The sequence below is a fragment of the Dasypus novemcinctus genome, chromosome 9 (assembly GCF_030445035.2).
Source record: "Dasypus novemcinctus isolate mDasNov1 chromosome 9, mDasNov1.1.hap2, whole genome shotgun sequence".
In the NCBI taxonomy this organism is placed as follows: domain Eukaryota; kingdom Metazoa; phylum Chordata; class Mammalia; order Cingulata; family Dasypodidae; genus Dasypus; species Dasypus novemcinctus.
The window spans coordinates 113,709,339-113,736,836 of NC_080681.1; the positions used below are offsets into that span (position 1 = coordinate 113,709,339).

The 27,498-nt window shown below is 37.6% G+C and overlaps 1 protein-coding gene and 1 non-coding gene across 51 annotated transcripts in view; one reads left to right on the forward strand and one right to left on the reverse strand.

Annotated features, from left to right (window-relative positions):
• The window catches only part of EIF4G3 (eukaryotic translation initiation factor 4 gamma 3), a 439,835-nt gene that overhangs the window by 69,153 nt on the left and 343,184 nt on the right, over window positions 1–27,498 (forward strand). The gene's annotated exons all lie outside the window — the stretch shown is intronic.
• LOC111764179 (small nucleolar RNA SNORA70) lies at window positions 20,058–20,194 on the reverse strand. Its single transcript, XR_002796863.1, has one exon. It is a non-coding gene; the product is annotated as a small nucleolar RNA SNORA70 (small nucleolar RNA).

Sequence of the window (27,498 nt, forward strand, 5' to 3'; positions counted from 1 at the left end):
AACTATTTTCCTTCCCATTATGAAGTGAACTTTTAAAAGTAATCAAAGCTTATTGTGTGTAGGACTTTGTTCTAGCTCTCTGCCTATGTGTAAGACATGGTTCAGCCCCTAAAGTGTATGTTATTATTGAGAATTATGAAAAATACTATAAGCAACATAATCATTCTTTTTTAAAATGATGTGTGCCACAGAAGTGAATGTATTAACACATTTGTTAGTGAGAATATCTTGATTTTTTTTAAATTTTATTTTTATTTCTCTCCCCTTCCCCCCCGCCCCAGTTGTCTGTTTTCTGTGTCTATTTGCTGCGTGTTCTTTGTCTGCTTCTGTTGTTGTCAGCGGCACCGGCAATCTGTGTTTGTTTTTGTTGTGTCAGCTCTCCGTGTGTGTGGCACCATTCCTGGGCAGGCTGAACTTTCTTTCGTGCTGGGTGGCTCTCCTTACAGGGCGCACTCCTTGTGCATGGGGCTCCCCTACGTAGGGGACACCCTTGCTTGGCACGGCACTCCTTGCATGCATCAGCACTGCGCCTGGGCCAGCTCCACATGGGTCAAGGAGGCCCGGGGTTTGAACCGTGGATCTCCCATGTGGTAGACAGACGCCCTAACCACTGGGCCAAGTCTGCTTCACTATCTTTATTTTTAATCTGAATTCTCTCACTAACTAGTATGTTACAGGTCCTGAGCCTTTGTGTCACTTAGAGGTATCAGAGATTCAAGCTTCTGTCTTTTAAGACATGTCTTCTGTGAGCCCAGTATATTTCATGGTCCAGGAGGGCTACTTCAGCTCTAATTGCATTTCAGTTAGCAGGAAGGGGAAGTGGGGGATGAGAAAATGTCTTCTCGGTCATTAATGGCGCTTGCCAGAAGGTTCACATACCATTTATACTTTATTGAGGAGAAAGACGAGAAATAGAAATTGAGGGGTAACTAGCAACTTCTGGCCCATAGGGTTTTTATAAGGATGTGCTCAGCAGAATGATAATGGGTGCTTAGTTGGTGTTAATCGTTATTTTGAAATTTAGTTCTTTGCTCCACCAGATTCATTCTGGAGTTTTATGGAGCAGAAGGTGGTAACTGTTTATCTATTATGTACACAGCCTCTTTTTTAAATTAGCTTTAATCATTTTGGGCATTCAGATACTCACATGAAACTGTTAAACAGCAATTCATTAAAATGAAAATGAATTGCTAGCTGTTAAAAAGGAAGATAGCTGTTGAAAAGGAAGATAGCAAATGAAGTAGTTTTCTTGAGGTGTAGTCTGAATTAAATGCTTTTTATGCCAATCCCTACACCCACATGTAAAAGAATTTTACAGTATAATCGAGTCATAACTCATAGAATAGAATTGTATTTTAATATATTATATTTGGCTCTAAGGGACTCAGTAATTCAATAGTAAAATCTTTGTAAGATGTCAAAGAATGTTGAAAATGCCTAAAAGAAGAAAAAAAGTAGAGTTGAAATGAATGTAGGATGACTCTTCACAAGGGATTTTTAGTTATTTGGTTTTTTCCCCCAAGTTCATTTCTGTAGAATTACTGTTTTACTTCATCTTCAAAATATAATTTTCTGTTGAGCATGTTTTTGATTAAGTATGAATATTGAAAAATTGCTACAATTAACATAATGGCAGCTGAAAATATTTATGGGAAAATAAAATGTTTTTATGGTGTCGACCAGTAGTTTCCTTTCCTTTTTTGTGTTGTCATAAAAGTTCTCATTTCATTTGGCATATTCCTTTTTTTTTTTTTTTTTTTTTAAAAGATTTATTTATTTATTTAATTTCCCCCCCTCCCCTGGTTGTCTGTTCTTGGTGTCTATTTGCTGTGTCTTGTTTCTTTGTCCACTTCTGTTGTCGTCAGCGGCACGGGAAGTGTGGGCGGCGCCATTCCTGGGCAGGCTGCTCTTTCTTTTCACGCTGGGCGGCTTTCCTCATGGGCGCACTCCTTGCGCGTGGGGCTCCCCCACGCGGGGGACACCCTTGCGTGGCACGGCACTCCTTGCGCGCATCAGCACTGCGCATGGCCAGCTCCACACGGGTCAAGGAGGCCCAGGGTTTGAACCGCGGACCTCCCATATGGTAGACGGACGCCCTAACCACTGGGCCAAAGTCCGTTTCCCTTGGCATATTTCATTGAAGGAAGAGTCAGCTCTTGATTTGGTCTTTTCTGTTTTTATAATAAAGCAGATTTAAAAGCTTGCTTTTACCTTCAAACATAAGAACTCAGGAAGGGTTTTACACCCCTTTAAATACAAAATTCAGTATTTACCTAAGAATTTGAGGCTGAGGGTACCTCAAGTTATATGAATACAATGTCAAAACAACACCTGATTGATCTTTCTCTTTTAAAAACAATTTAGGATTTACTCATTTACAAGTTCATTTCCCATTTTTAAATTGGGTTGTTTGTCCTTTGGTTATTGAGTTGTAGGTGTTCTCTCCCCTCTCCTCCCCCCCACCCCGTCCCAGTTTTCTGTTCTCTGTGTCCATTCGCTGTGTATTCTTCTGTGTCTGTTTCTATTCTTATCAGTGGCACCGGGAATCTGTGTCTCTTTTTATTGCGTCATCTTGCAGCGTCAGCTCTCCTTGTGTACAGCCCCACTGCTGGCCAGGCTGAACTTTCTTTCGTGCCGGGCGGCTCTCCTTACGGGGTACACTCCTTGTATGTGGGGCTCCCCTATACGGGGGACACCCCTATGTGGCACGGCACTCCTTGTGTGCATCAGCAGTGCGTGTGGGCCAGCTCCACATGGGACAAGGAGGCCCTGGGTTTGAACCGTGGACCTCCCATGTGGTAGACGGATGCTCTATCTGTTGAGCCAAGTCCGCTTCACTATGTATTCTTGATATTACACCCTTTCAGATATATGGTTTCCAAATATTTTCTCCCATTCTTTAGGCTGTCTTTTACTTTCTTGATAATATCTTTTGCTGCATAAACAGTTTTGATTTTGATCCACTTCCCTGGAATCTCTTAACAAGAAAGAAGTCTTATATATCTATTTTTCCTTTTGTTGCTTTTGCTTTTAGAGTAAAGTCTAAGAATCTAGTGCTTATATACAAAGTCTTGAAGATATTTTCCATTTTTAAGTGTTTTATACTTTTAGCTCTTATATTTAGGTCATTGATTTATTTTGAGTTTTATATAGGATTTGAGGTTGGGGTCTACATTCCTTTTTTTTGCATATGGAGATCCAGTTGCTAGTATAATTTGTTGAAAATACTTTTTCCTCCATTTTGTAGACTTGATACCCTTGTTAAAAGTAAGTTGGCTATGGATGTAAGGGTTTATTTCTGCATTCTCATCCTATTCCATTGGTCTGTATATCTGTCCTTGTGCCAGTGCCAACTCTACTTTTGTATTAAGTTTTGAAATCAGGAAGTGAGTTCCTCAATTTTGTTCTTTTTTTCAATATAGTTTTGGCTGTTTGGGGGGCCCTTGTTCTTCCGTGTTAATATGATGATTGGCTTTTCCATTTCAGCAAAGAAGGCTGTTGGAACTTTGACTGGGATTGTGTCAAATCTCAAAATTTCTCTGGGTAATATTGGTATTGTAATGATATTTAATCTTCTAATCCATGATCATGGGATAGCTTTTCCTTTATTGAGGTGTTCCTTTTATTTAATTTTTTTCAATGATTGAAGTTTTTGGTGTGCAAGTCCTTTACATCCTTGATTAAATTTATTCCCAGTTCTTTGATTATTCTAACCTGTTGTAAATGGAATTGTTTCCTTGATTACTTTGTGGATTTGTTTGGTATATAGAATATATATATTATTTAAAAGATGACTGATATTTGTGTGTTGATTTTATACTCTGCCAGTTTGCTGTATTCATTTATTAGTTCTACTAGCTTTCTTATAGAGTTTTCAGAATTTTCTGTATATAGGATTGTGACATCAGTGAATAGGAATAGTTTTACTTCTTCCTTCCCAGTTTGGAAGTCTATTTCTTTTTCTTCCCTAATTATTTTGGTTACCACTTGCAGAACACTGAACAGTGTTGATTTGCAATGGTGAAAGTAGACATCCTTCATTTCCCCCTTTTCTCATGGGGATTGTCTACCTCTGATTACTTTCTTGTTAAGAGATTCCAGGGAAGCGGATTTGACCCAACGTATAGGGTATCCGCCTACCATATGGGAGGTCCAAGGGTCAAACCCAGGGCCTCCTGACCTGTGTGATGAGCTGGCCCACGTGCAGTGGTGATGTGCGCAAGGAGTACCGTGCCAAGCCAGGGGTGTCCCCCACATAGGGGAGCCCCATGCACAAGGAGTGCACCCCGTAAGGAGAGCCGCCCAGCATGAAAAAAGTGCAGCCTGCCCAGGAGTGGTGCTGCACACGCTGAGAGCTGACGCAGCAAGATGACGCAACAAAATGAAATACAGATTCTGGGTGCTGCTGACAAGAATGCAGGTGGACACAGAAGAACACACAGTGAATGGACACAGAGAGCAAACAACTGGGGTGGGGGAGTGGGGAAGGGGAGAGAAATAAATAAAAAATAAAATCTTAAAAAAAAGAAAAAAAAGAGATTCTAGCCAGTGACGTCACTGTTCAGAAACACCGGATTTTTTAGTTTAGATCGGGGTTCTTAACCTCTTTTGTTCCACGGACCCCTTTGCCAGTCAGGTGAAAACCATGGACCCCTTACTAAGTCCACATTATACTATGTATTATTTAATAAATATATCACACCTGCACCAACATGTCCCCACAAGAATAATGTCTTATAATTTAAATTCAAGGTCATTGACCCCTTGTTTAGAACCCTTGGTTTAGATGCTTGAACAATTAAGGACTGGACTTGGGAATGTGCACAGCTTGCCAATAGTCTGGCTTTGGGTCTCTCAATCCATGCGACTGCTAGGGCCCTGCTGTCAGTCTGTGTGGCCTTAGGTCCCTGTGCTTGAATATTTGTGGGACTCTTATGTAACTGCTGTGATGACTCTGTTGTCAGTGTCTACAGCAGAAGGTGCCTATACTGGAGCTCTGAGGCTGCATATCTCTCAAACCTTGTGCTTGTAGTGTGGGGGAGGGGTCCAGACTGGCAAGTCTGGGCCACTCTCATACCTTCTTTTTGCTCCCCTCACTTGCACTTGTGGAATCTTTCTCTAGTCTCTGTCATTCTCCAGAGTTCTGAGTGAATTTAATCTACCCTTTTATTTAGGTGCTAAGGGGAGCCTTTCCAAGGGATGTGTTATACCACCATCTTGATGACTTCACTCCCCAAAGATTTCCTGTAATAAGTTTTAAAATCAGGTAGTGTGAGTCCTCCAACTTTTGAGTTCTTTTTCAAGATGTATTGGCTATTCAGCATCATTTACCTTTCCATATAAATTGATTGGCTTTTCCATTTCTACAAAGACAGTTGTTTGGATTGCATTGAATCTATAAATCACTTGGGTAGAATTGACATCTTAACAATATTTTGTCTTCTATCCATGAGCATGGAATGTCCTTCCATTTTTTTAGGTTTTCTTTAATTTCTTTCAGAAATGTTTTGTAGTTTTCCTTGCACAAGTCTTTTACATCCTTAGTTAAGTTTATTCCTGGATATATGATTCCTTTAGTTGCTCTTGTAAGTTGAATTTTTAAAATTGATTCTTCTCGGATTGTTCATTATTAGTGTAAAGAAATATCACTGATGTTTTTTATATATATAGAATCATGTCATCTGCAAATAGGGAACATTTTACTTCTTCCTTTCTAATTTGAGTACCTTTATTTCTTTTTCTTGCCTAATTTCTCTGACAAGAACTTCCAGTACACTGTTGAATAATAGTGGCGACAGTGGGCATCTTTGTCTTGTTCCTGATATTAAAGGGAAAACTTCCAGTCTTTCAGCACCAAGTATCATAGCTAATATGTTTTTCTTCTGTGCCCTTTATCATGTTGAGGAAGTTCCCCTCCATTCCTAGTTTTCTGTGTGTTTTTCAAGAACAGGTGCTGGATTTTATCAAATGCCTTTCTGTTTCACTTCAGATAATCAAGTGGTTTTTGTCTTACATTCTGTTAATCAGTATATTACATTTATTATTTTTTCTTAAGTTGAACCACCCTTTTATTCTTGGGATAAATTGCACTTGGTCATGGTGTACAATCCTTTTACTGTGCTTTTGGGTTCAGTTTGCTAGTGTTTTGTTGAGGATGGTTGCTTTTATATTCACAGGGATATTGGTCTGTAATTTTTTTTCTTTTGATTTCTTTATCTGGCCTTGGTAATAGGATGATGCTGACTTCATAGAATGAAGTGGGAAGGATTCCCTCCTCTTCAGTTTTTGGAATTCAGTAGTATTGGTGTTTTATTCTTGAATGTTTGGTAAAATTGATCAGTCAAGTTATCTGGTGCTGGGCTTTTCTTTTTTGGGAAGTTTTTGATTACTGATTCAATTTCTCTATGTGTTTTTGGTTTCTTGAGGTCTTCTATTCTTGATCAATTTAGGTAATTTGTGTGTTTCTAGAAATTTGTCATTTTCAGCTAGGTTATCCATTTGTTGGCATACAGTTTTCCATAGTATCCTCTTAGGCTTCTTCTTTCATCAAGGTCAGTTATTGTCCTCCCTTTCATATTTGATTTTTAAACCTTTTTTTTTTTTCTTTCCCCTTTCGGTCCCCTTCCCCCCAAGTTGCCTGCTCTCTGTGTCCGTTCGCTATGTGTTCTTCTGTGACTGCTTCTGTCCTTATCAGCGGCACCGGGAATCTGTGTTTCTTTTTGTTGCGTCATCTTGTTGTGTCAAGCTCTCGGGCAGGCTGCACTTTCTCTTGCGCTGGGCGGCTCTCCTAATGGGGCGCACTCCTTGTGCGTGGGGCTCCCCTACATGAGAGACACCCCTGCGTGGCATGGCACTCCTTGCGCGCATCAGCACTGTGCATGGGCCAGCTCCACATGGGTCAAGGAGGCCCGGGGTTTGAACCGCTGACCTTCCATGTGGTAGGCGAATGCCCTATCCATTGGGCCAAATCTGCTTCCCTGACTTAAACTTTTGACCTCTCTTTTTCAGTCTAGCTAAAGGTTTGTCAATTTCATTGTTCTTTTCAAAGAAGTAACTTTTATTTTCATTGATTCTTTCTATTATTTTTCTATTGTCTATTTCATTATCTCCACTCTTATCTATATTTTTGTCTTTCTGTTCACTTTGGGTTTAGTTTACTTTTCTTTTTTAGTTTTTCCAGGTGTGAGGTTAGGTCACAAGTATAAACTTTTACAAGTATAAACTTTCCTCTGAATACTGCCTATCCTGCATCCTGTGAGTTTTCGTATGTTGTATTTTCCTTTTCATTTGTCTCAAAATATTTCGTAACTTCCCCTGTGATTTTTTTTCTTTGACCCTTTCACTGTTGAAAACAGTACTGTTTAATTTCTACTATTTTTGTGTTTTCCAATTCTCCCACTGTTATTGAATTCTAGCTTCACTGAGTTGTGGTCAGAGAAGATACATTTTATGATTTCCATTTTAAAAAATTGCTTATGTCATGTTTTGTGACCTAACATATGATTTATCTTGAGAATGATCCACATGCACTTGATAAGAATATGTATTCTGCTGTGTTTGGATTAAATTCTATGTCTCTGTTAGGTCTAATAGGTTTATGGTATTATTCAATTTCTTATTTTCTTATTGATCTTCTGGGTTATGTTCTGTGCATTATTGAAATTGATGTATTGAAATCTCCATTATTTATGGAGAATTGTCTATTTCTCTCTGCGAATTGGTGTTTGCTTAATATATTTTCATTTTCTGTTGTTAATTTTATGTTTATAATTAATATATCTTGATGAATTGATCCTTTATCAATATATTGTTTCCTTCTTTCTCTCTTTTAACTGTTTTTTTAAAAAGATTTATTTTTATTTATTTCTCTCCCCTTCCCCCCCAGTTGTCTGCTCTCTCTGTCCATTTGCTATGTGTTCTTCTGTGTTCACTTGTATTCTTGTCAGCGGCACTGGGAATCTGTGTCTCTTTTTGTTGCATCATCTTGCTGCATCAGCTCTGTGTGTGTGCAGCGCTATTCCTGGGCAGGCTGCACCTTTTTTGTGCAGGGCGACTCTCCTTATGGGGTGCACTCCTTACACATTGGGCTCCCCTGCGTGGAATGGCATTCCTTGCATTCATAGCACTGTGCGTGGGCCAGCTCACCCCATGGGTCAGGAGGCCCTGGGTTTGAACCTTGGACCTCCCATGTGGTAGGCGGATGCTCTATCAGTTGAGCCAAATATGCTTCCCTCTTTTAACAGTTTTTTACTTAATTATTTTGTTGTGCAGCAGTACAGCCATCTCTACTCTCTTTCTTTAATATTTGCATGGAATATTTTTTCCACCCTTTAACTAAAACTACTTGTGTTTGAATTTAAGATAAGTCTCTTTTATTTAGCACATAGCTTTTTTTTCCCTTAATCCATTCTGCTAGTCTCTACATTTTGATTGGAGATATTCCATTTCAATTTAAAGTAAACTGTTGATAATGGAGGATTTACTTCTGCCATTTTGTTACTTGGTTATTGTAAGTCTTATACTTTTTTCTTCCCTCAACTCTTTTATAACTGCTTTCTTTTGTTTTTAGCTGTTGTTTTTTTTTTTTTTTTTTTTAAGGTGCTGGGGACCTCATATGCTAGAAGCTGGCACTTAACCACTGAGCTACATTGGTTCCCCTAAGTTGGTATTTTCATTAGTTTGCTGCTTGTTTGTTTTTGTGTTTAGGAGGTATGTTAGTCAGTCAAAGGGGAACTGATGCAAAATACCAGAAATTGGTTGTTTTTATAAAGGGTCTTTATTTGGGGTAGGAGCTGACAGATACCAGGCTATAAGGCATAAGTTACTTCCCTCACCAAAGTCTATTTTCACATATTGGAGCAAGATGGCTGCCAACGTCTGCAAGGGTTCAGGCTTCCTGCATTCCTCCCTTCCAGGCTCTTGCTTCTTTCTGGGTTCAGGACTCCTCTTTCCCAGGGCTTGCTTCTTCCTGTGCTCAGGGTTCTTCTCTTCCTGGGGCTGGCTTCTCTTTCCCCTATGAGCTTACTTCCCGGGGCTCTAGCTTAAGGCTTCAGCATCAAACTCCAACATTAAAAGCCCTCCAACTCTGTCCTTTGCCATACCTTTTATTTGTGAGTCCCCACCCACCAAAGGGTGGGAACTCAATGCCTTACTGGCACAAGAGGTTTACATAATTACGTAATCATGTAAACCTTTGAATCTAATATAATCTAATATGCCCAGAGGAAAAGATCAGTTTACAAACATAATCCAACATTTCTTTTTGGAATTCATCAATGATATCAAACTGCTACACCCTCCATTCCGCTACATTTATGTTCTTATGACAAATTATATCACTATATATTGTCCAAAACCAAAACTATAGATTTACTAATTCTTTTTATGCATTTGCATTTAAGATCCTGTGAGAAGCCAAAAGTGGAGTTGTAAACCAAAAATACAGTGCTCGTGACATGTAATTTTACATGTTGTTATTTTCACCAGAGCTATTTATTCATGTGCCTTTGCTCTATTGTCTACTGTCATTTCCCTCCTACCTGAAGTACTCCTTTTAGCCTTGTAGGACAGTCTATTGGTAGTGAACTCCCTCAGCTTTTATCTTGGAATGTCTTTATTTCTCTCATTTTTGAAAGAGATGTGTATATTTATGCCTTTCATTAAATTTGGAGGTGTTTTCAGCCATTATTTCTTCAAGTATTCTCTATGCCTTTTTCTTTCTTCATTTTCCTTGTGGGATTTCTACAATGCCTATATTGGTATGCTTGATGTTGTCCCACAGGTCTCTTATTCTTTTTACTTTTCTTCATTCTTTTTTTCTTTCTATTCCTGAGTCTGAATGGTTTCAATAGTTTTAACTTCAACTTCACTGATTCTTCTGCCAGTTCCAATATGCTGTTGAACTCTCCTAGGAAATTTTTTTATATGTTACTTTCTTCTACTGTGTTTGGTTTCTGTTCATGAGTTCCTTCTCTTTATTGATATTCTATTTGTGTTTCTCTGTCATTTTTTGTCCATGTTTACTATTAGCTATTTGAGCATATTTAGGACCATTTCTAAAACAACTTTGTGTGGTATATCCAATGTCTGATCTTCTGTAGATGGGTTTTAGTATTTTTTCTTGCTCCTTTGTCTGGGTCATCACTTTCTATTTCTTATGCTTTCTAATCTTTCATGCAAACTGGACATTTTAAAGTCCTAACTCTAGATAATTTAATCTCTGCAGTGTCTGTTCCTTAAGCTTGTATCCTAATTATGAGTTTTTCTTGATTATCAGGAGTTAAGAACAACAAAAAAGAAAACACCTTTCTCAGTCTTTGCAGATTGTCCTGTATAAGTAAGTGCTATTTTTCAAAGATTAGCCACCTATCAGTGGGTCTCAAAAACAATCTTAGGTTAAAGTGTAGGATCCTCCTGGTCTTTTCTGACATGTGTCTTTCCTGTACTGTGTGGTCTTAGGAATTCCCTCAATTACATGGATCTGAATTTCCTCCTTTCCGCTAGGAAATAGTCTTTACTTCCAGTCCTGGCTGTTTTATTGTATATCTAAAACTGGTATATTCTTTACCCCAGACAGCTACACTAATTGATAGATTGATTTCTTATAGTATCCTGTAGACTGGATCTCTGTGCTGGGTAAGATCTGAAATGGCAAGCCTACAACAAGTGTCCTGGTTCATTCCTGCTGGCTGCCTTCATTAAGACTGGTACAGACATATATGCACCCTAGTATGTACGCCAGGATTACTTTACTCCCTGTAGAACTGGGACTATAGATCCTCAGTGGGAGCATAGGCTGGCTCCAAGTGAAGCTAGATGAGATATGGAGGAGATTTTACTGATTTTAAGTTGACTTCTTCTGGAGTTGGCACTTACCTCAGTAATTCTAACTCTTTATCTGTTTTCCAGAGCTTTGAGAAAGATGGTTCAGTCTGTTTTTGTTTCAAACTTCTGTTGATGGATGAAACCCTGGAGCATCTCATTCTGCCATCTTGGTCTCCAAGATCCTGCTTGACCTTTACATTTTATTAGCCTATGATTAGGGCAGAAATAGCCCCACATACTTTATTCCATCTTTCTAGAAATAAGCAGAACACCCCCCCCCATTTTTTTTTTATACCTAAGGGCTTTCTTTTAGGCTCAGTAGGGAAATAGTGGGGTTTGAGGTTGGTAAACAAATCTTAGAGCAATTAAGAGTGGTCAGGAAATATAGTTTATTTTAGTAATTGTCTTGCAATTGTTTTCCTTTACTTTGTATCACTTGTTACTGGAATTGGAACATATTTTAAGCTTCTCTTCTTTCCACTCTTCTTTGATAACAATAATTCTGTTGGGGCACCAAAAGTATGAATTAGTAGGCCATTCAGGGGCCTCTAGAATCAGGGACCACTCCAGACATTGTATTCAGTTTCAGAAATATTTTGGTACCTGGTGAAGGAGAGTGAAGTAGATAATTGCAAATCATTGTGATAGTTATATTAAAGAGAAGCACAGTGTTTTGTAGAAGCATAGGTAAAGTCTTCTACCTAATCCAAAGCTAGGGGTAGGTCATGTTAAGGGTACTTACTTTAGTTTTCTAGCTGCTAAAACAAATAGCATAAATTTCCCAACAGAAATTTATTGGCTTACATTTCAGAGGCTGGAAGGATTGTTTCTTCCTAGGATCAGTAACTTCTTCTAACAATGAGAGAATGTCTAGTCAGTTCTTAATGTCCCGGGGTGTTAAGATCCATTCATATTTCCTTTCATCTGTCCAGAACCTTCCCAGCCATTCAAAATTCCGTGGCTTGGGGAAAGAAGGCTTTAGAAACTTTCATTTTGCTTGGAGTGCATTTGTATATTTTAAATTTTACTCTAGAAGTCAGTCTTCAGAGACTTAAAATAATAAATTCATATGCCTAATAAATTAATTTTTCTGGCTTTTATCTAGACACTGAGGAGCAAGAGCTTTGACTCTTAGTCCCAGGGGAGAAAGTCTAGAAATACGCACTTATTGGTTATTTAAATGAATTGTATTTGTCAGTAGACCCCTGCTTAAAAATGGTTTTCAGGATGGTTTATAAATCTTATAAAAAGAGCTTTGGTTTTGATATTGTGATCTTACTTTGAAGAATAGTGATATACTGGGCTATTTGTAGTTTAATTTGATAAAATATGAAGAGGAGCAATTTTACCACATATTAATTCATCTAATAAAGTGGAGTTTAGTTTTGTCGGGTTAATGAATGTTACTGTCAAACTATAAATACAAACTATAATTACAATTCTGACAATGTAGGTCTTTATAAACATTACTCTCTCCTGTTTGATTGTTAAAAGATTGAAATTAGGATTTTGTTATAGATTATTTTAGCTAGTATTTGTTTTTGAGCTTTCAATCAAGGTTCAAATTCAGTTACTGCTTATTGCATACCTTTGAGGTGCATTATATATATAATTTTAATTTCTGTAGATGATTTGTGTAATAGAGGTACAATGTGAACAATTTACATAATGTTTTTTAGGAATCATATTAGAAAATGAAAAGAAATAGGTTAAATTTTTATAATATATTTATTTAACCTTATATATTCCAAATATTACCATTTCAACATGTAATCACTATAAAAATTATTTAGTGAGATATTTAACATTCTTTCTTTGCAAGTGTTTGCGATTCCTCAGGAGCAGAGATATGACCATTTAATATTATTTTGTTTCAAGTAGTAAAATTCTTATGTGAGATTTAAAAAAAAAAGGTATGTTCACGTTAGTGTTAAAAGGACTGTTCGTATTGACAACAGTGTTAAGGATATCAATTCTGATATTTATACTTCATTATAAATAAATGGGAAGGGCAGTATTTACTTAGTAGGATTATGGGTAGGACTAACGTAATGTGCCTTGAACCATCCTGGGTGCTTTATTATCAGTATCCCAGATATTTTTCAGACCTTAGTATTTGTGGCCATTTTTTTAAAAAAGCTGTTTGAAAGGTGGTGATGAGTAGTGTATAAAAGCTAGGGGTGGCTCCTTTTTGATTTTCAATACTCTGAAACTAATGGACAGAAAGAAGATGGACCATGATTCCTTCTCAATAACTGCATCTTCACTTTCCTATAAGTAGTAGTAATACTCCAAATTGATGTGGCAAAGGCACCAACCATTAAGAAAGGAGGATTTATGCTCGACCTCAGCCTGTCTGTAAGTACATCATTACTTAACTCTGATACATTCTCATTCTTATTTAATAGCAACTTTTAAAAATCTGAAACATAATAAATGTTCACAATAGAAAATTTGAAACATTTAAGAAATGTGAAAAAAACCAAAATATCACCCATTCTTCCACTATTCAGAGAGATTTACCACTCTAAACCTTTTATTGTTTACAATGTCAGTATTTTTTCTATTTATTTCATTTTCTTTTTAGTTGCTTTAATTCCTCCGTAGTTTTCTTTACCCCTGATAATTTCACCTGAGGTTTTAGCCAATCCAAGAAGTATGAGAATTATCAGAGCTAACAAGAATGGTTTTTTAGAATGGTGTTTAGAAGACCATTATTGTGGGGTGTTGAGTCAAAGTAGTTATGAATTGAGCTAGTCTGTAGCAGGAGGAGACTGCTTGGTATAGCAAAGTGGAATCTTATGCCCACGATAGATTTCTACCCCATCCCACAGGCATAGAAAGATTTGCATATGTCTTTATTCTAGAAACAGTAGATGTTTGCCAGTATTCTGGGGAAGAACAGGATTACTGCCCACTGTCCAGTGGTCTAAAGAGGCCTTTGCTTAATAGAAGAGAAGAGTTCAGGGAAGCAGGCAGACCTTTGAGCCTGTTTCCAGCACTGGCTGATCACCTCCTACACCACTGAGAGGAAATCTCTCTGATCTCCTGCCCTAAACCCAGTCTTTCTTGCAAGCACCCTGTGGAGACCTATAGAAAAGAACTGCAAGTGAGTACAGACTCCTGTTGTGTCTGCAGTACCCAGTTGGGAAACTGATATGCTAGCCCACATTTTACTTTTTTTTTTTTTTTAAACTTTTAAATTTCTCTCCCCTTCCCGCCCCCCCGCCGCCCCAGTTGTCTGTTCTCTGTGTCCATTTGCTGCGTGTTCTTTTTGTCCGCTTCTGCTCTGTTGTCAGTGGCATGGGGATTTGTGTTTCTTTTTGTTGCGTCATCTTGCTACGTCACCTCTCCATGTGTGCGGCACTATTCCTGGGCAGGCTGAACTTTCTTTTTCTTTTGGAAGTGGAAGTCCACTTCCAGCCACACTTTACTTTTAAGAATGTATTACACATTTAGCATATTTTCTTCTTACTCATTGTATTGTAGCCATAATTTTCTGTTGTGGTCTTCCGTGTGTGTGCTGTCCTTTCTTGGAGGGCCTTGTCCCTCTTTGGAATTCAGTGTTTTTGGTTACCTTAGAACTTCATCTGATGGCTCTCGAAAAGTTATGGTTTTTCAGATTATCTAGCTTTTTCTTCTTTTAGGATGTGCCTGATTTTCTATTATCATAAGCAGAAACAGAAATCTAATAATCCTTAAAGGTATTTAAATGAATGCATGCCAAACTTCATTCCAGGAAGGATTCAAAGTGACTTACAAAAATACTTGAAATAACACTAGGTGAAAAAATTAGGTAAGAAAATGAAGGCAAATAGAAAATAAAAATAGGGATAAAGAAAAACAGGTAGGGGGAAGCGGACTTGGCCCAATGGATAGGACATCTGCCTACCACATGGGAGGTCCGCGATTCAAACCCCGGGCCTCCTTGACCCATGTGGAGCTGGCCCATGCGCAGTGCTGATGTGCGCAAGGAGTGCTGTGCCACACAGGAGTGTCCCCCGTGTAGGGGAGCCCCGCACGCAAGGAGTGCACCCCTAAGGAGAGCTGCCCAGCGTGAAAGAAAGTGCAACCTGCCCAAGAATGGCGCCGCACACACGGAGAGCTGACGCAGCAAGATAACACAAGAAAAAGAAACACAGATTCCTGGTGCCACTGATAAGGATAGAAGCGGTCACAGAAGAACACACAGCAAATGGACACAGAGAGCAGACAACTGGGTGGGGAGGGGGGAGAGAAATAAATTAAAAAAGAAAGAAAAAAGAAAAACAGCTAGGGACAATATAAATTCATAGGAATGAATGCTTTAGGATCCTGTATGGTTGCTGAATGTGGGTTGTAGATACCGATCTGAGCTTCATACTGACAAAAGAAAAGTTATGTGATTGACAAGATTCAAACTTGATATATAAATTTATTCTCATGTGTACCCTTTAAATGTAGGATGTAATATTTCCCCCTTTTACCTGCAGATCTAATGGAGTTAATTATGTAATGTATAAGGCATCTTTAACATGGATACTGTCTTCATGCACACTCTTTCTTTAGTATTAGATATATATTTTTTTCACATTCTCTTGCAGAGAAGCTGGGTGAATTTCATGAATATTAGTGACTGGGGGCGCAGTGGAAGGTACTAGCTGGTACATTGTCTCTGAGATAGTTGCTGTTGAATTCCAGATCCCTCGATCTATCAATGTATTATAGCATAGTAGGCCAGTATGGCCTTCTGCATAGGCAAAGTTAAGAAATTTCATTGTTTCGTTCCTTCATTTAATCTGTATACTGGGTATTGTATTAAGATCTGAGGATTTATCTGAATAAAACAAGCCCCTCTCTCATGAAACTTATATTGTAGAAGGGGTAGAAAAATAATACTCAATAAATAATATCAGACTATGCTAAGTTCTGTTAAAAGAACTACTACAAATAGAAAAGAGCTTTATTAATAGTGTAATAATTCATTAATTGAACAATACCAAGTAAAAACAAGGATTCCCAATTTGTAAATTGTTATACTGTTAATAAAGCTCTCTTCTTTCTATTTACAGTAGCACTTTTTCGTTTGTTTGTTGTTTTATGTACTGGGACCGGGAATTGAACCTGGACTGTGTATATCGGAAGCCAGTGCACAGCCACTGAGCCACATTGACTCCCCTGAGTTGACTTTTTCGTTTGCTTTCTTTTTTTTTTTTTTTTTTTGTTTATTTATTTTTTATTTATTTATTTATTTATTTATTTATTTTTTATTGACTTTGTAATAATATTACATTAAAAATATATATGTGAGGTCCCATTCAACCCCACCCCCCCCACCCCCCTCGTTTGCTTTCTTGTTGTTTGTTTTTAGAAGGCACTGGGAGCCGAACCCCGGACCTCCCATATGGGAAGTAGGCACTCATGAAGAATGATTAGTCTTTATCCTAGTAAATGAATTACTCTGTTTAAATGTTTAGGAATATATGTTGTTGGAATATATTCCTAAGCATTTTTATGCTTTCTTAAAGAAAGGCCATACAGAAAAAATTTCAAAGCCAACATATTGAGGTTTCGACTAATGTTAGGTGGAATAGCAAGAGAAGATTTCAAAATTCTTTTCTGAAGAATCTGGCTCTACTATAGGTAGTTGAGTCTTCCCCTCTGCCCTTGCCTCAGTGAGATGGCCTTCTGTAAAAGCAAAATAAAAGCCTACCCTTTAAATTTCCATAAAGGCATATCAAATTTGTTAGCTCTGTAGTGTTTGACGCCAGTAGTGACCTTATAATAAGCAATAGCATATCTTCACTACAGGCTCTTGGACAGCAGTTTGTACACCAAATGAAATATTTTTGTTGAAAGCTTTGTAATACACCTTGAGGAAGAGAATATAATATTTCCAAACCTTATACCATCAAAAAGCTTACTATGTACATAGCATTTCTGTCTCATGGAAATGTCTTCTCTATATTGTCATTTAATGCATGCTATTTGTCATAACTGGGGTTATATGATTGAGTAGTATTTCTGTAGCTTTCAGTACTTGGCAGAATTTTGATTATACTCTAGGAAATAATTTTTTTTCTACAGGTGTTTTTTTTTCTTTGCTGTTTAATATAAAAAATTGCCCAATGCAATATGTCTTCTCTCCTCCGCTTTTTTTTAACCTTGAATGCCACAAAATTTTATGCCAAATTTTTAGCTTAAGTGATCTAGTGTACTTCAGTCTACCTACTGAAGGCACTAATTCCTTCTAAGATTGACTTTTTTTTCTCCCTCAGGTGTTCTTTCTTGTATTATTTAAGTTTACCACTGTCTCAGAGCCTTTGTGGACTACGGCAGATTAAAAAAATTGCAGATTCTTTGAGACAAGATAGATGTCTCACAACCTTTAAATATGTTGATACATTACCATTAAGAGACAATGGGAAGGATAGTGAAGAAATCTTAAGAGACTCATCATCAAAAGGAACAATAATTTTCAGAGGATTTTATTTTTAATTGGGATTGGATTACATTGTGCTTAGGTTATTATTTACATTTCTAACTGCAATTTGTTTTAATGCATGATTTTGGCTTGTGGATCTCTGACCTCTAAAGTCATTATGATTCATATTTTGCCTGAAACTGTGACTGCCTTCACTCAGCATTGCTTCTAGTATATGTGCAACTTCGTTTACATGTGTAATGCAAACTGGCAGACTAAGCCCCCAGCTGATGTGTTAAATCCACTGGAAAGAAGTTCTTCACACATTTAAATTGTGTTAGTTTCTTACATGAAAGTGCTCAGTATTATTGGCCTGGACAATAGTAATTGAATCACAGTTGAAACTGAATTAGCCTCAACTGAAGAGGTCTGTTAATTTGACCTGGAACTTTGATCTGAATCTATGTGCTAAGTATTGAAAGTATTGAAACAGTAGGTGTGTGAAAGTATATTAAATATGAGACTTTATCTTTTTAAAGATTTATTTTATTTATTTCTCTCCCCTTCCCTCCCCCCCCCCCCCCCCATTGTCTGCTGTGTGTTCTTCTGCATCCACTTGCATTATCCAGTGGCACTTGGAAACTGCGTCTCTTTTATTACATCATCTTGCTGTGCCAGCTCTCTGTGTGTGTGGTGCCATTCCTGCACAGGCTGCACTTTTTTCACACAGGGCGGCTCTCCTTGCAGGGTGCACTCCTTGCACGTGGGGCATCCCTACATGGGGGCGCCCCTGTGTGGCATGGCGTTGGGCCAGCTTACCACACAGGTCAAGAGGTCCTGGGGATCAAACCCTGGACCCTCCATATAGTAGGCGGATGCTCTATCAGTTGAGTCATGTTTGCTTCCCGAGACTTTATTTTAAAATGGAGCAAGTTTAAATCTGTAACTCATTTTCCAGCTTTAACATGCAAAGAAATATCATTTTCATTCTCTCACCTCATACTTCATAATTGATCATAAATCAACAGAAAAATAAGTGTCTTTAATATTATTTACAGGGTAGAATTAGTCATTTAAATTTTCAATTTCCTGATAAATGGGAGGATAGAAATTATTGGGCTTCTTAATGTTTACATGATTTGCTTTTTATTTAGTGATTGTATTTCATTCTTTGGTACAAAGCAGTTTTCATTCTTAAAAAAATTAATCCATTTGCTTTCTTTGTATCTTCACTCAACTTCCTTTGGATGTCTTTTTTCCCCCAAAAGATCCCCTGTGATCTACTTTTGATCTTATTCCCTTTCCTTCTCACAGCTCTCAGGGTCACTGCTCCACTAACTTACCCCTACCCCATCCCGTGCCTTTACTCTTTCACAGCCACCTTCTTGACTTTGCTTTTAAGTCCGTCGTAACTTGTTTGTTAAAGATATCTTTCTTGAGTTGTTGCCATTTGAGCCTTTAAGTGCTTTTTTCTTTTTCTTTCCTAATTGCTGAAAATTGCTGTGTCCAAGCTTACCTCCCATTCATATACCTCAACTGTGTGTCATTTGGTTTCTAATCTTGTTTTACTTCATTTGCTCTTAACCTTGGCTGCACATTGGATTACTTGGGGAGTTTCAAAAACCATTGCCTGATTATTACTCCCAGCAATTCTGATTTAGTTCTGGGGTGCAGTCTGAGCATTGGCAGTTTTTCTGTTTTGTTTCGTTTTCGTCTTCTTGTTTTCTCCTCTAGGATTCACCGGGATTCGATCCTTGGGACCTCTGTGTGGAGAGAGTTTCCCTGTCACTTGCACCACCTTAGTTCCTGGTTTCTGTTGCAATCTTGCCTTGACTCTCCTCTTTGTCTCTCTTTTTGATGTGTCATCATCTTGCTGCATGGCTCACCACGTGGGCACGCGTAGGTTACTGCGCAGGCACTGGATAAATGTCTGCTCTTGACCCAGCTGTCCTCAGACACAGGTCTAAGGTCTTAATTTGGACTGGAGGGAGTAGGGAATCCAGTGTGTTCTTAGATGCAAGGTGAATTCTCTAGTCCAACTTTACCAGTAATATAGTTGACATTTTTATTTCTTTCTGGCGCCAGTTTTTCTCTTGCTTAGAATTTTGGAGGGAGTTAGGATGATTTCATTGGTTCCCTCAAATCCCAACATATGCTACTTCTTTTCTATTTCTTTCTTTTCTCAACCTTCCATACTCTGGTTTGAACAGAGTTAAAGTCACCAGGAAAACACGAGATACTTGTAGGCTAGGGCAGGGCTTATCCTGGAGGGCTTACTGCTTGGAGAAGGTAAAAATAGTGTGCCTGTGCATAGTGGCTCCATTTTAGACCCACTAATCTGAGAAAATGCAGCAATGTCCATTTTATGGACTGAGATAGGAATGTGGAAAACAGCATAGTCCCTTGATTAGATTATCAGATTTAGTCTCTTTTTTATTTTTAGTTTTTTAAATTAAATGTCCAGGAAATAGCTTATCAGTAAGCAAAATCCGGCGAGGGCAGTGCTGGCAACTCTTTTCATGAGTGCAGGGCCTGCTACTTCTCCAGGTGGCCATGACTGGGAATGTATTTGACCCCACAGCCCTGTGGGATGAGGCTTTTCTCAGCCACCATGTCTTTGAATTCATCAGTATTAACTTGTAAAGCTCCATTTCTTGGTGATATGGATTTTCTTGATTCTTGCTTTGAAGCTTGGTGTGGATGGACATGATAACTTGGCTAATGTGGACTCTGGCTTCTGTACTTGTGGCTTTTCAAAGGTGCCTCACATACCTGTCTGAAGGACACATTGGGGGCAGCACAAGGTCAGGTATGATCTTCAACAGGAAAGGGCTGTTTCCAAGGTCCCTTAGGGCGCCCCATACAAGCAGTAGGCTGCGTTCACTAACAGGGAGGCTGCTGTCTGCATTCATTGCACACTGGGTCAGTTTTGGTCTTTGGCTCTCTGTTTTCTTCCATTTACTTCACCTAGATTTTATCTGCTCCCATAACTTCAAACCATGTGTCCATGATGATGACAAATCTAAATTGTGAATTCTTCTGGACCTTTGATTGCCTACTGAATAGCAAGATAGTGTGCAGCCATAGGTATCAGAAAAATCTTGACTTTGCCATCAACTTATTTAGTGAATCACCTTTCCTGAGTTTCACTTTTCTTATTTGTGAAGGAATGGGGTAGAATTGGAGTCTCTTCCCAGCTCTGACATCCTGTGACTTTCTAATCTTAACTTGAATGTACCTCTAATTTACTTGCGCTACTAACTCCAGTCAAAACAGAATAGTAATAGAATATTCTAGATATATTCTTGCCTCTTTTTTTGTTTCCCTTACCTAGAATGCATTTTGCATTTTTCTATTACCCTCTTGCTCTTTGCTTCTCAGTCTTAACCTTCTTCTACAACCCATTTTGATCTCCTCTTGTGGTATGATTTCTGATGATCCCACAAAAATTTCTGTTTTCTGAATTCTTAGTCATTGACTGGCATTCCTTAGGAAATTCTCAGAACCAAGCAAGTTGTAAAGTCTTTGAGGATAAGACTGTTTTGTGGTACAATGCCCTGCACAGATGGACATTTAATAATTTCTTTTTACCTGTTTGTATCCTAGTTGCCTAGTATAAAACATAGCATACAATAGGCATTCACTATAAGCTTTTGCAGATTACTTTTTGGTTACCTTTGCTAACATTTAGAATAGATTTCTAGTACATTTCACTGTGAAATTGAGGTTTGATAACCCCTTAGTCGATAACCCTCAATTTTTCACCCAAATTCTAATTAATGTGAATATTTTGAAGACTGCTTTGTGAATCTACAAAAATATCAGCACTCTTTTTTCTCTTTAAACATTATTTTACAGTTTTTAATCAATTTAATTAATGTTTGTGTATGATGGTGGAAGTCATAAGAAGAAATGTTCTTTACTAAGATGCTAATAGACTGAAACTTTTTTTTTTTTTTAGGTATTGGGGAATGAACCTGGGACTTTGTATGTAAGAAGCTGGTGCTCACCGAGCCACATTGGCTTCCCTGAGTTGCTTTTTTTTTTTGCTTGTTTTGCTTGCTGTTTGGTTTTTTTTTTTCAGGAGACACAAGTTGCTGAACCCAGGAGCTCTCATGTGGGTGATGGGTACTCAACTGCTTGAACCACATCCGCTCCCTAAATTATTTTTTTTTAAGCAATTTTATTTTATTTTAAAAAAATATTTATTTATTTATTTATTTCTCTCCCCTTCCCCCCGCCACCCCGGTTGCCTGTTCTCTGTGTCTGTTTGCTGCGTCTTCTTTGTTCGCTTTTGTTGTCATCAGCGGCACGAAAATCTGTGTTTCTTTTTGTTGAGTCATCTTGCTGTGTCAGCTCTCCGTGTGTGCGGTGCCATTCCTGGGCAGGCTGCACTTTCTTTCGCGCTGGGCGGCTCTCCTTATAGGGCACACTCCTTGCCCGTGGGGCTCCCCTACGCCGGGGACACCCCTGCGTGGCAGGGCACTCCTTGCGCGCATCAGCACTGCGCATGGGCCAGCTCCATACAGGTCAAGGAGGCCCAGGGTTTGAACCGCGGACCTCCCATGTGGTAGATGGTTGCCCTAACCACTGGACCAAGTCCGCCACCCTTAAAGCAATTTTATTGAAACTTACTCACAAACTTACAAACCATCTGAAGTGTACATTTAATGGCTTTTTGTATAATCACAGAGTTGTGCATTCATCATCTGCAATCAATATTAGAGAATTTTTATCTCTACATGCTAGAATGTAAGCTCCATGATGGTGGGGACTTTGTTTTGGTACTCTATTTCCAGATCCTAAAAATGATGTTATAAGTGTGAAATGTTATTTTGGCACAGTCTTAGAGTTGTATTTTAGAATTCATCTTCTCAATTTATTAAACTTTGAAGTTTACTTATGTCTTCTAGCTACATATAAACTCTCTTGAGAAACAATTCTTTTGTATGGTTTTTTGTATAGATGATCATTTTTCAAAGGGAAATATACTCTTTTCCATGTCTTGTGTCATTCGTACAAAAATATGATAGTTCAGACCTATTCTTTTGCCTTTAGTAGAAATGAATTATCTTTTAATTTGATAGGCTTTTTGATGGTGATCATTGTCTTTAAATAATCTGGACTGCTGCATGCTGAGGACTGCAGTCTTGAAGATGTGCACATGATAATCACTTTTCAAAATCAGTGTAGTACTTTGGACTAGTGATAGCCTGCATAGGGCCAGCTTAGTTCAAGTCATTACCAGGGAAATTCTACATTCTATCAGAGTTTCATTGGCAATATAGAAATTTAACAGTTAAATACTAGGAATGGAAGGAAATACATTAAATTGTTAATAGTGATTCAGTGGCTTGTGAGGTCAAATGATATTTAATTTCTTCTCTATAGTCTTGTTTTTAAAAATTTCAACAAAGCATTTTTATTTTATAATGAAGTTATTTGTGAATGATAGTAATGAAAGACTAGCAAAATGCATGATATGAGTAAAAGGTAATAATTGTGTGTACACTATATTAATGTTGTGAGAAAACACATCCTCACAGAAAGGACTAAAAGAAATAGACTAATATGCTAGGAGTGACTGGTTTAGGAAGGTAGAATTATGGGTAGTTTTAAAATGTTCTACTTTATAATTTTGGGGTAATATGCTTATACTATTATGAAAATCATGAAAATCATTGGCCCGTTATCTTTTTTCTTAGGTAGCATATTTTGAAGCAGTACTTTAGTTGAAAAATCAACAGCGAATTCAAGAAGCTTAATTCAGCAGGCCATTTTCACAGCTTAAGCTACTGTAATGGACTTTTTCCATTTTGTATACAATTAGGAAACAGATACGGATGTGAAGGGTAAGGGAGTAGTATAAGTTTAGGGTGGTTTTTTGCATCTGGGCTTCTGGACAGATGATGCTATTAACAATGAGCAGCAGGAAGAGGGAAGTACTTTAGAGGTTGGTAGAGAAACTGTGATAGATTATGGCTGTGCTGTTTGAGTGTGGAACATTCAGAGGACATGGTTAGCAGTAAGGCGTTTTGTCACTTGAAACAATCTGGGTTGTAATTACAGGTTTCAGTCATAAGTGTAAAGGCAGCAGTTAAAGAATGGTATATGCGAGCTGCGTTAAAAATCAAAGACTTTTGATATATAAATGGTGCAGGAAGAAACTGCTGCTCACAAATTCTTCTTTTCACCCAAACCTTTGTGACTGCTGTTAATAGTGACAGCTTAAAGGATGGAGGATAGTGAAATGGTGTATAATGGCTAGTATGTGTGCTGTAGTTAGGATGCATTATAAAGAAGAACCTAATCGTTTCCCTTCCTGTATCTTTTGGGTGAAGTGTGAGTTGTTTCTCTAGGCCAAACAGGGAAAAGTGAAAGTGTGCTCAGGTGGTATATTTGATAATTTATGTCAGATATTAGGTCCAAAGCTAAGTTCTCACTTTTCTTGAAACTTAACTTTATCATTGCATAAGTACATTAATAAATTGAGAAAACGGAATATATGTTTATTTAAACATATTTATTACTTTAAGAGCTCTGCTTTGTGGATAGTTTTGTGTTTGAAATATTATTATATATGAGGCATTTATGTTCATTATAACATATGAAAGCTTCTCTTGAAATAATATTAGAAGTAATAATAGCTACTATATGTTGAGTGTCAGGGTTGGTGGTGGAGCTCAGATTTTTACTCAGGTCTGATTTTCAAGTTTGTACTCTTGCTCTTATATTGAGATGCTTTATATACTGTGAACTATTGAAATGCATATTGAGTACCATAGTCTCCCCTCTTCTCGCTTCCCCAGTTTGAATATGTATATCGAAAAATTGGTATCTTGGATTCAGATTTATTAGGCATATTTACTGATGACTGAATATATAGTGTGTTAAATTTTTCTCCTTTTATTGTTTTTTTTTTCATCAGGACTTAGGCTGCTGTTGTTTACTTTCAAAAGATTTTTTCTTACAAATTTTACTTACAAAGGATTGATTACTGAATGTTTACAGATTTAATAACAACAACAAAAATAAAATGTGTTTCTTAATTTAAACTTTTCTGTTGTCTCCTTGAGCAAAAGGGATGGTGTTATCATTGCTGGAGTATACATTGAAAGCCCAAAGATTTTATCTCCTTTCTAGTTTACTGAATGAACTGGATTGTAAGGGTCAATGTGAAAAAAAAAAGTAGTTCTTGGAATTTTGATTAATAGTAAAGTAAGGTGTAGTGTAGACAGAACACATGAGTCCTTTTTTGCTGATCTGTGGTAATAGACAAAGACTGGGTAGCTGTGTGCTTGGAAAGCTTTTCTATGTCCATGCAGTCTTCATCCTTATTGTGTCCAGGCAGCTGAGGAGATATCCCCTAAAGAGGCAGAACTCCTCCTCCCTCTTCTCTTGCTTTCTTTTTACTATATACTGGGACATTCAAAGGCCATGCATTGACCAGAAAGACAAAGAGTGCTTTCATACTCGATTTTAGCCATAGCCCGTTTGCTGGCCCTTTGTTAGAGTTTGCATTAGCCCTTTCTCTTTCACCACCCCCAATCTCATTGTTAATACTTTACAGCAGCAACAGTGTCATTTTTAGAAATCTACCTTGTTATTTAAAAATAAACAGTTATAAAAGGAAAATCCAAAGTTTGAAAAATGGAAAATGCAAAGCAAAGCTTAAGTTCTTCCTGTGTTTATTTGGATAAGAAAAGTGCCCTGTTATAGCTAAGTGCCATAGTGCAAGACTTGATATTGTTGAAATTATTCTCTTCCATTTATAGAGTAAGGTAAAAGTGAACCTTATTTCCTCTTTATATGGCTGTATCTCATCTTAACTGATTGTTGGTACTTGATATTCATGAAGTATAAAAAAATTTTATTTCACCCATGTCAGGTGGTTTATTTTAGTGTAGTTTTAAGTTTTATCAATATTTTTTATATTTTATCAGATAATGTGAAGTGAAGAATTTAGGTAATTATGTGGACAATTCCAAGAATGCCTCTTGTCTCAGTTATAGGGACTGTTCAGATTGATGTGTCTCATTCAGATTAATGTTAATACTGTTGTCTTTGTCCTACACTGTGCTTATATTGAAGTAAACTACCAAAATGAAGTAAGCAAAATTAATTTTTATACATGTTATGTTTATATATATAAACTTTATCAGATAGAGCTGGTCTATATTTATTTAGTTAATTTTATTTCAAATTCACACACACAAAAACAGAAAAAGGCAGTTCAACAAGTTATGGAAACATTACTCCTAAAAAGTTCTTTTTTCAGGTACTTTTTATCTCATCTAATCCTAACTGCTAACTTGCTTGTTCCTCTAGTGTTCAAGATACACAGATGAATGCTAATTAGTTAAATGACTAGTAAAGTTCTCCTTATTAATGAAAAAAAAAAAAGAGAAAAATGCTTAATTGTATTCATATCTCACAAATCGACTATGTTTTATTTTATTATTTTATATCATTTTTTTCCCATGGAGATATTTTATTTGCATGTTTGTTTTACATCCCTAGAAAAAGAATCCCAGGATTTTTCTTCCTGTGTGTTTTTGTCTTGTTTCCTCATGGTCCAGTGATGCCAGCTAAGGTTGTCAATACAATGAAACCAAACTGACAGGAGGGGAGCAGATTATTCTGCCATTTTTCTAGATCTTTGAGTTGCATATTAAATCTGAGACTAATCGCTCCACACTTGTTTATTAACCTTTTTGTGAGGTTCACAACAATTTTCCCAGCTCTGTGATTGTCAGTGTTTTCAAATTCACCAGAGTAAACATGCTGCATCATCACAGTTAGAAACCTGACAATGACTTTGGAGCATAAGAACCTGACATTTGCCTCTCGGCATTATTGATGCTCTTGAGAGCATCAGCCAGGACATGTGCAGTATTGTGGCAGCACAGAAAGATGGCCGAAAAGAGTTGGACTGTATTTTAAAATCTGGTTTTTAATTTGCTCTACCCAAGATTTCTCTTTGTTGTCATTTTTTCCACACAGGTGATTCATTTTTTAATTAAATATTTCATGCATATAGAAAGTTATATAGAATAATGTAACAAACAGTTGTGCACCTACCACCTACTTTGTTGTATTTGTATACTTGAGAGATTTTTAAAAATTTTTATCGTGGTAATACGTGTATAACATAAAATTTCCCGTTTTAACCATTTTCATGTACAGAATTCAGTGATACATTCACACTATTGTGCTACCGTCATTACCATCGATTACCAAAACCTTTTGATCACCCTAAACAGAAATACTACCCATTGAGCATTACCTCCCCATTACCTCTCCCCCATCCCCATAACCCCTGGTAACTGCTATTCTGCTTCTGTCTATGAATATGTTTATTCTAAGAGCTTCATATAAATGAAATAATACAATATTTGTTCTTTTTCATCTGACTTATTTAATTCAACATGAATTCTTCAAGGGTCATCCATGATGTAACATGTCTCAGAGCTTTGTCCTTTTTTATGACCAAATAATATTGCATTGTATGTACATATCATATTTTATCCGTTTATAGACACTTGGGTTGCTTCTACCTTCTGGTTATTGTCAATAATGCTGCTATGAACGTTGGTATACAAATATCTATTGGAGTCCCTGTTTTCACTTCTTTTAGATATAGGTATACCTAGATGTGAAATTGCCAGGTCGTAAAGTAATTCTTTGTTTAATTTTCTGAGGAATCTCCACTATTTTCCAGAGGCTGTACCATTTACATTCCCATCAACAATGCACTATTTCTCTTCATCCTAGTCAATAATTATCATTTTCCATTTTAAAAGTTTATTTTTTTACTTTATTTTTAATTTAACCCCCTTTAAGGTGGTTCTTTTTGTTTTGCTTGTCTTCTCCAAGAGGTATAGGAACTGAACCCAGGACCTCCCACATGGGAGGGGAATACCCAACGACCTGAGCCACATCTGCTCCCCCCCCCCCCCAGCTGGCCTGTGGCATCTGTTCGTTTAGGCATCTGCCCCTTGAGGCAGGGTGCAGTGTGTGGATGCCTAGCTTTGTGGAGTCCAGTATGTGGAGTCTAGCGCTTGTTGGCATCTAGCGTTCTTGCTGCGGTGGATGTGGGCGTCTAGCTCTCCTTGCTGTGGGTGCAGGTGTTTTGTCTTCTTAAAGAGGCACTGGGACCCAAACCCGGGACCTCCCATGTGCTAGGCAGATGCCCAACTGGTTGAGCCACATCTGCTTCCCTGTTTTCCATTTTATTAGTAATAACTATCCTAGAGGGTGGGAGTGGTCTT